The sequence below is a fragment of the Zingiber officinale genome, chromosome 9A, assembly GCF_018446385.1.
Source record: "Zingiber officinale cultivar Zhangliang chromosome 9A, Zo_v1.1, whole genome shotgun sequence".
NCBI lineage: Eukaryota > Viridiplantae > Streptophyta > Magnoliopsida > Zingiberales > Zingiberaceae > Zingiber > Zingiber officinale.
In genome coordinates this window covers 78,300,990-78,310,986 of record NC_056002.1, presented here as the reverse complement: position 1 = coordinate 78,310,986, position 9,997 = coordinate 78,300,990, and positions in this window count along the sequence as shown.

The following is a 9,997-nucleotide window of genomic DNA, read 5'->3' as shown; positions in this document are numbered from 1 at the left end:
CTCAACTCTAGGAAACTTAAGCAAAGAAGGTAAGCTTCCCCTCACCTGCGGTACAAGGCTTTCATGTGATTTTGGATTTTTCTATGCCTTGAAAGAAAGTTTTCCCCTATGTTTGTATACATATATGATGCATGATCAGAGTGTATGTAACCCTAGAATTTCAATCAAAAATATTGTAAATAGGTTAGGAAAATTATTGTCTAACCAAACTAGTGCAAGTTTCCCTCTATGAAATGCTAAGGACCTTCCTATGGTTTTCTTGCTTGGAAGTTAATTGGAACCAAAAGAACCCCACTCTCATGTTTCGGCCAAGAAAGAATTTAGGGTTAGGAGGACCTTGAATTTAAAATAACTATGCCTATATGACATGATATAAAGTTCTTAAGAGTTGTATACTTGTATGTTGAAAGAAACTCATGAACCTTACTCTTAATATTTCGGCCATGGTAAGGTGATAGTTTAGAGAAGCTTAAACAAAATTCTAATATGCTCAATGACCTCTGTGATATTATGTTATGAAAGATGATTAATGCTCTCATGTTTAATTGGAATGTAGAAAATTAGTTACATGATTTATGACATGTAAGATCACAAGAGTCCTAGCTTGTTTATGATCCAACCTTGTGTATGATGTTCTTAGTAAATCTTGCTATGAAATTTACTTAGGTTTCCCATACTTTAGGCCACTTAAAGGAAGTTTATATTCTATGAATTTCGGCCAAGTAAGGTTTAAAGGACCTAGAGGCCTTGGAAATGAAACCTAAGGGGTTAAAAGTACTTCTTATGAAAACTTGATAATGTGTGAAGGTGATACATGTTTGTATGACCTAAATGAATCATTATGTGTTCGGCCATGAAGGGATAGATGCCCTAGAAACCCTAGAACAAAATTAAATATGTCTATGCCATGCTGTATGAAAATGATATGATAATAAGTTAGAATGCATGATTGCTTTAGTTACGAAATGATATGCATAATGAAGTTATATTATGAAATATGCCATGATGTGTTATAGCATAGAAAATGCTATACATAATGAAAAGAAATGAAGTTATGTTATGATATGTGATAGCATAGAAAATGCTATACATAATGAAAAGAAATGAAAAGAATAAATGCATGAAAGATTGTTAAGGACATGATATGATAGTTATGCATGATAAGTTATTTTTATGGTTTGTACCAAGGGTGGGCTCCGTAAACGCCCCGGGGTCGATGGAGTAAGACTCGGGCCTCGTCAGTAATGGGCCTTTGAGTGCCCTAGGTCGATGGAGTAAGACTCGGGCCTAGTATGTATGCATGGTAGGGCTCAAGACTTGCTACCTTGGACCTACGCATTAAGTATGTGGTACAAACCGGGATCCCAAATGATGATGATATTAATTTCAAGTACTATTAAGTATAAGTTTTCAAATTCACGATGCATTGCCTACATTCATATGTGCTTGAATTATATGATGATATGATATAATGTCATGTGATATTATGATATGAATATGATGCCCTTGTATGTCTCATGCTTGTGATTTATTTGTTTTATGATATGATATTCATGCTTCTATGAAATGATATGTGAATAAGAAATATGCATGATATGTTTGAATAGAATGATATGTTATGTTATGATTAGTTGAGACGATGATATGTTGATCCATTCTTGATATACGATGATTCTCGGTTTTAGTGAGTAGGAAAGGAACTTACTGAGCCATGAGTGCTCATAGCTTACTTTCCTTGTACCGCAGATAAAAGAGAAAGCTGGATGTACAACGGAGCAGCAGGAGGAGCAGATAGTGATGTGTGTGGTGGTGGCTCGGCAAGAACGATTCGGACAAATTAATATTTTTAGTTATAAGTTCAATATATGCACATTTGAACAAATCAGAATATGTGATATTATGCTTAATAAATTAAATTCTTTAAAGTTTTTATTCTTCCGCTGTTATAACTAAAGCATGTACGTAAGTAGTATAAGAACGTAGCGCCGCCTTTGGTTGGGTAAGAAGGGTGGGCGTTACATAGATCTCAATCGACTCAACTCTAATGCCTAACCGTGCTGTGATACCTATCACTACCTCGATCACATGTATTGTTGAATCTGCCAAAGCAGAGCAATACATATTATCTTGGTAGGGTACGGAGGGACAATCTTGGTCCCGTCTATCAACGCATGGGTGAATACAAACTCAATTAGATTGAGTATTCATAGTTACTCGGTTGGATCGAGTCAACTATAGGCATTATTCCAAAGGTTGGAAAAGATCGGTCAAAATCACATCTATATTAACACTCGGGCGTATTAGCCAAAGCTAACTCAAGTTTTAATATAAATGCGGATATTGATTCTATAAACAAGAGTTGCATAGAGATGTAATTGGTAATCGTTACCTACCGATCATACTAAGCCTTGGGCGTATTAGCCAAAGCTAACTCAAGGGGTAGTATGATGTGGATCTTGTCCCACATGAATTATAGTATTCAGTGGGAGCATCTTTTAATTAAAGGCCTAATTAAATGATTTTTAAAAGGAATATGATATTTATTTCTGCAAATTTTTCTGTTGTAGATAACCATGACGTCAAACACGAATTCCTTCTCCCTGCGATCTGTCCTTGAGAAGGACAAGCTCAACGGAGCGAATTTGGTACAGGAATTTAAGAATAGTTCTCACCCAGGAACGTAAAGCAGCCCATTCCGGAGGCTCCTCCTGCCAATGCCCCGCGAGCACAAAGATGCTTATAAGAAGCATCAAGACGACGATTAGATGTGTCCTGCCTAATGCTCTGACCATGAACTCAGAGCCGTAAGCAACATGAGTTGATGGGCGCTTTCGATATGGTTGAGCATCTTCGCCAACTATATCGGGACAAGCGAGGCATGAGAGATTTAAGATCTCGAAGGCACAGTGCAAGATGTCGACGGGGCTCTGTAAGTCCTTATGTACTCAAGATGATTGGGTGCGTGAGAACCTACAAAGACTGGGGTTCCCACTTGGCCAAGAGTGGCCACCGACTTGATCTTGCAGTCCTTGCCGGATAGCTATAGTCAATTCGTTCTCAACTATAACATGAACGAGATTGACAAGCCACTGCCCGAGTATGTTACGAACTGCAGAGATTAACCTTAAGAAGGTTAAGCCCATTCCGATGGTCCGAAGCACAAGGGCAAGGCAAGCCCAAAGGTAAGGAAAGTCCCAAACCAAGGGCAAAGGCAAGCCTAAAGGAGGGGTCGCCAAGGATGCTACATGCTTCCACTGCGGAACTGCAAGGTATACTTGGAGGATCTTAAGAAGAAGCGACTTCACTGTATATATGTTATAGAAGTCAATCTATCTATTTCTACATCATGGGTATTAGATCTGGATGTGCTTCTCACATTTGTCTTGATGTGCAAGTTGCAGAGCATTGGCAAAGGGCGAGGTGGACCTACGAGTAGGCAATGGAGCAGCGCGTCTGCTTATCAGCTATCTCTGCCCTCTGGGCTTGTACTAAATTTAGATGATTGTTGTTATATGCCTGCTCTTACTAAGAACATAGTTTCAGTTTCTTGTTTAGACAAGAAAGGATACTCTTTTATAATAAAAGACAAATGTTGTTCTGTTTATTTAAAAGATATGTTCTATTGTAGTGCACCACTAATAAACAGACTCTATATTCTAGACCTTGAGAGCCCTAACTATAACATTAGTACCAAGAGGTTCAAGTCAAATGACATGAACCAAACATACCTCTGGCACTGTGGCTTAGGTCATATAAATGACAAGCGCTTATCCCAGCTCCATAAGAATGGTTTGCTGGACTCATTTGATTTAGAATCATATGAGATATGCGAGTCATGCCTACGAGGAAAGATGACCAAGACCCCCTTTAGTGGGCATAGCGAGAGAGCAACTGATTTGTTAGGACTCATACATAGTGATGTATGTGGCCCTTTCAATGTTGCTGCTAGAGGCGGTTATAGTTACTTCATCACATTTACTGATGACTTCAGTAGATATGGTTATGTGTACTTGATGACACATAAGTCTGAATCCTTTGAAAAGTTCAAAGAATTCAAGAATGAAGTACAGAACCAGTATTAAGATACTTCGATCTGATCGAGGTGGAGAATACCTTAGCCATGAGTTTCGTGACTACTTAGCTGAGTGTGGGATTTTATCTCAACTCACTCCTCCTGGAACACCATAGTGGAATGGTGTATCCGAAAGGAGGAATCGTACCTTATTAAATATGGTACGATCTATGATGAGTCACACAGATCTTCCGACATATCTATGGGGATATGCTCTAGACACGGAAGCTTTCATACTCAACCGAGTTCCATCAAAGGCCGTGATAAAGACACCATATAGGATATGGACCGGGAGATGCCCGGTGTCTTTCATGAGGATTTGTTGTTGTGAGGCTTACGTCTGACGTCAAGTCTCAGACAAATTAGGACCCAAATCCGACAAGTTATTTCATTGGATATCCCAAGGAAACTAAGGGATATTACTTCTACATTCCCGGTCAACACAAGATAGTTGTGGCAAAGATCGGGTCTTTCTAGAAAGGGACTTTATTTCTAGAAAGACTAGTGGGAGCGTGTTCGATCTTGAAGAAGTTCAAGATGCGAACAATAGATGCCTCGATGGAAATTGAACCGGAACCACAAAGTGTTGTGGATGATGTTGTTCTACAAGGAGTTGAGGAACAACAACCTCAAGTAGACATACCTCTTGCAGGTCCGATAGGACGTCGTCACCGAGAGATACTCATTTCTCTTGTCTGACCATGATGACATTGTGTTCATAGAGGATGAGCCTACCACCTATCGGGAAGCTGTGATGAGACCAGATTCGAGAAATGGCTAGAAGCCATGAGATCCGAAATGGAATCCATGTACACCAACCAAGTATGGACTTTGGTTGATCCACCGAAGGGTAAAACCCATTGGGTGTAAGTGGGTCTTTAAGAGAAAGACTGACATGGATGGACTTATTTATAAGGGTCGCTTGATAGCTAAAGGTTTCAAGCTGATTCATGGTATTGACTATGATGAAACCTTTTCTCCAGTAGCGATGTTTAAGTCCATTCGGATCATGCTTGCTATTGCAGCCTACCATGACTATGAGATATGTCAGATGGATGTCAAAACCGCGTTTCTGAATGGAAACCTGCTTGAGGATGTGTACATGACACAACCTGAGGGTTTTGTAGATCCACAGCATACTAGCAGAGTATGCAAGCTGCATAGGTCCATTTATGGACTAAAGCAAGCTTCTCGGAGCTGGAATCTTCGATTCGATGATGCAATCAAACAGTTTGGTTTCATCAAGAACGAAGATGAGCCTTGTGTCTACAAGAAGGTTGTAGGGGATATAGTTGTCTTCCTCATATTGTATGTGGATGACATACTACTCATTGGGAAGGACATCCCTATGCTTCAGTCTGTCAAGACCTGGCTAAGGAGTTGCTTCTCAATGAAGGACTTAGGTGAGGCATCCCGCATTCTAGGGATACAGATCTATAGAGATAGATCTAAGAGATTGCTTGGCCTAAGTCAGACAAGGTACTCCTTCGGTTTGCCATGCAGAACTCCAAGAAGGGATTTCTGCCGATGTCACATGGCGTGAGTCTTTCGAAGACTCAAGGTCCCTCTTCTAGAGAGGAGAGAGACCGCATGGATCAGATCCCTTATGCCTCAGCCATAGGATCGATCATGTACGCCATGCTATGTACTCGACCTGATGTCTCGTATGCTTTGAGCATGACGAGCAGATACCAGTTAGATCCAGGTGAAAGTCACTGGATAGCGGTCAAGAATATTCTTAAGTACTTACGAAGGACTAAAGAATATTTCTTGATATATGGAGGCAATGATGAGCTAACTATAAAGGGTTACAGTGATGCCAGCTTCCAGACCGATCAGGATGATTACCGATCGCAGTCATGGTAGGTCATTTTTGCATTAATGGTGGTGTCACCGGAAGAGTTCAAGCGATATGATTCTGACCCGAGTATATTCTTTGAGGCGACTAAGGAGGCGGTTTGGATTAGCAAGTTCATTCGAACTTGGGGTGGTTCTAGCATTCTTGACCCGTTGAGCTCTATTGTGACAACAATGGAGCTATAGCACAGACGAAGGAACCTCGCTCACACCAGCGGACCAAGCACATACTACGGCGCTTCCATCTCATTCGAGAGATTATCGATAGAGGAGATGTGAATATTTGCAGAGTACCTACAGAGGCTAACATCGCAGATCCCTTGACCAAGGCTTTGGCACAGAGGAAGCATGATGGTCACACTAGGTCATTAGGCCTTAGAGCCTATACTGATTGGCACTAGTGCTAGTGGGAGATTGTTAGTTAGAGCCCTAGAGCCAATCATTTGATGATTGTATGGACTCATGTATATCATATTCTTGTATATTAATAAAGGCATTTGTTTGGTTATTATACTTATTTATATTAGTGCCAAATAGACTAAGTATAATAGCGTCCTTGAGTAGAAGGTTCATACCTATATCAATCGATTAGTTGAATCGATAGTGAGATGATATAGGGAACACTACTCTAAATCATTCCTAGTCGAGTATTAGCATTCAGGGACAATGTTAATACAATAAGACTAGCATGTAGGTCAGCTCGATGACTTGATCTCACAAGTCATGGATATAGAGATATCAAGCTGACACATGGGTATGCATTAGAGAATGTATACTGAATGACCCGCTATGAGAAAGTATCATGGATTGTTATATGAGTGTCATATACTTTCTCATGTGGCTATTAGTATGACTATTAGTCCTTAGACCTGAAGTCACCAAGGATCCCTACATAAGGAGTTATGTACTTTAGTTTTGTCAAACGTCACCCGTAACTGGTTGAACTATAAAGGCGATTACTGGGTATGTAACAAATTATGCGGAGGGATGTGAGTGACGTAGATGGAATCTATCCCTCCCATATGACGGGAGCGACATCGGTATTCTTGATAGAGTGAGACCACTAAGTGCATGGCCATGCCCAAATGAGTCAACATTAGATGTTGAGCTCATTTGATCGAGTGAGTCTACTTGGAGTTCAAGATTTAGATTGATTAGAGGATGACACGGTCTATGCCTCACATTGATCAATCTAGATGTTTAGGATAGAAGGACAATGTCATATATTTTGTGAGGAGTCACAATTGGTAGTCACAAGGTGATGTTGGATCTCGACATTCTTGTAACTTGGATAGTAATGATGTGTTGCTAGATACCGCTCATTACTTATGCTCCTAAATGGGTTTAGGGCATTGCCAACGTTACAAGAACCTATAGGGTCATACACTAAGGACAATTAGATGGAGATTTGGTTCATATGATGAACCAAGTGGATTAGATTCATTTGATGAATCATATTGGATTAAGAGTAATCCAAATTGGGCTAATTGAGTTGGACTCAAATTGATTCATGTATTTAATGAGTCTAATTTAGATTATGACTCATTAAATCAACTTAATTTAATGAATTAGATTCATTATATTAAGTTGGCTTGAATTATATGGTTGGATTAGATCAACCATGAGAAGATTTGATCAAGTTTGACTTGATTTGAGAGGAAGAGAAAAAGTCATGTTTGACTTGACTTTTTGCCACATCACTAGTGAGTTGGCAAGATGTGGACCAATAGGATTGCTCCACATCATCAATGTGTGCCACCTCATGGAGGTTACAAGCCTCCATAGCATTTAATGTGGCCGGCCCACATTAAATGAGGAGGTTACACTTGTTGCCATGTCATTGAGTGAGGTAGCAAGATGTGGACCAATAGTGTTGATCCACATCATCATAGAGTGCCACCTCATGGGGGTTACAACTCTTAATGGTCTCCACATTAATTGGAATTAATGTGGGGAGTTACACCTCCAAGATGTGGCCGGCCACTCTAGTGGGGAATGAAAATATTCATTTTTCATTTCAAGTGTGATTAAGTCATCTTCTTCCTCTAGAGCTCTCTCTTCTCCCTCTCCTCCTCTCTTGGCCGAACAAGACAAGGTGCTAGCACACCTTTGTTTGGTCTTCTCCATCAAGGATTGTTCGTGTGGATACTTCTAGAGGACCGTACACTTGACGGTCTAGAGATCAGGCACCTTGGACGAGCGGGAACGCGAAAGGCACGCTTCGAAGGTATAACCCTTATCTAGTGTAGATCTAAAGGTTTTACAAACTCGTACAAGAAAAGGTTTTTCGAAAAGTTTTTGTTTATGAATCTTTGCACGGATCTACGGCTTTGGGTGACTCGGGGTTTCCGCGACGCGAAAAAGCAGTTTTCGCGGCCCGGAGAACCCAACAATAAGGGGGTCTTCGATGTGTGCCGGAGGGAAATCTAGGCTTACCAGGGAGATGACCAATGTGTTGATGATATTGGTAAAGAACGTCTACTTGTTGTCATCCATGAAATTCCTCATTCTTTCCTGGTCAACCTCATAATCTTGAACGAATCATGTCACCTGACTATGAAAATCTCTAGTAAACTGAAAATGATCTTGTACCTCCCTAAACTAGTCGTCAGACAACTTGAATCGACCCTCCAATAATTATTGTTGGGTATTGTGCTTCTCATGAAGTGAGTCTAAGGAGGCATAGAAATCAGAAAAATTAAATCTAGAAGGTCCCATACCATAGGCAAAGGAGTGTCTAGCAGGTTCTGGATGTTTGGAAGGTTGCGAGAATCCTGATGACGAGGGCTCTTGGTGGTATTCGATGTCTCCTACAAGGGGGGAACAAACTCGGGGTCTAAATCGGTGATCACCCAGTTCGCCGGGTTGCGAATTAAAGTGCGCCTGGGACAAGGAAGGGGTAATGGAAAACCATCATTCCTAGGGAAAGCAAACTCATTCTCGTCCCAACAAATCATCTTCATTACAAGACAAGAATCGATGTCGATCTTGTCATTACCATGAACGACCTCTAGCCTATCAAACTCATACCCCAGATTTATTGCTATTTGGGTTATCAAACTGCCAAACACTATCTTCCCCGAAGAGGCTTTAGCTGCTCTCAGCAAGTTCTGTAGGAAATGAAATCTAGAATCAAAGTCTACTTTATTTAGCATTGCCCAAAGAGAATAAAGTTCCACTTTCCTAACCACCCCATCACTCTCAACTCGATCAAAGATTGTTTTCCTCGTCACACGGTGAAGGTATCTAAAGGTAGGGTTTTGCATCTGGGATGCCTTAGCTTTAGAGGGCTCATAGGGGTTCTTTGATCTAGTAATTGATGTCCAAAATTCATTCCACTTAATAGCACCATCAAATCCATGGGCACCACTAGTAGGTAAACCAAAATAAATATTAAAATCACTAAACGTCCACTGAATTTCTTTGTTCATCAGCCTAAAAGATATGACCCCTACGTAGTCATCCTCAGAAAAAAATTTAACATCAATTGAGCTAAAAAATTCAAGGATTAGGCGGGGGTATGTCGGTAAACATGTGTACATAATGTCATTCCAATCTAATGAGCTAATCATCCAATCCACGTCATCCCTAATTATTAACATATCATCCATGGTAGTGAGATCCATATATCTAGTGCACACAATTTTTCTAGCGACCAGAATATCATATCTAGCTTTATGTTCATGATTTCTAAAAATAATATTAAATTTATCTTCATTACCTTCGTTGCATGGCACCCTTTTCCCTTTGCCTTTGGAAGAAGAAGTCTTTCCTTTGCCTTTGTCTCTGGCGCATCTCCTTCGCCAGATCCACCGCTTCCTCGTCGGAGTCTCTTCAAGATTTGAGACATGATGTGCAAGGTGAACTTGAGGAACTTCTTGTGGGTGGAGATGGATCTTGAGGATGGAGGAGGGGAAAGAAAAATAATAGGGAAACTGTTCCTCTCTTTTCGGATTTGGGGCTTGAAGAAATCCTAGATCTAGATGTAGATTTTAGTAAAGATGAGTTTTAGGTGTAGGAATTGGAGGTTGATGAGGTGTAGTGGAGAGGAAAAATCTTTTGGGAGAG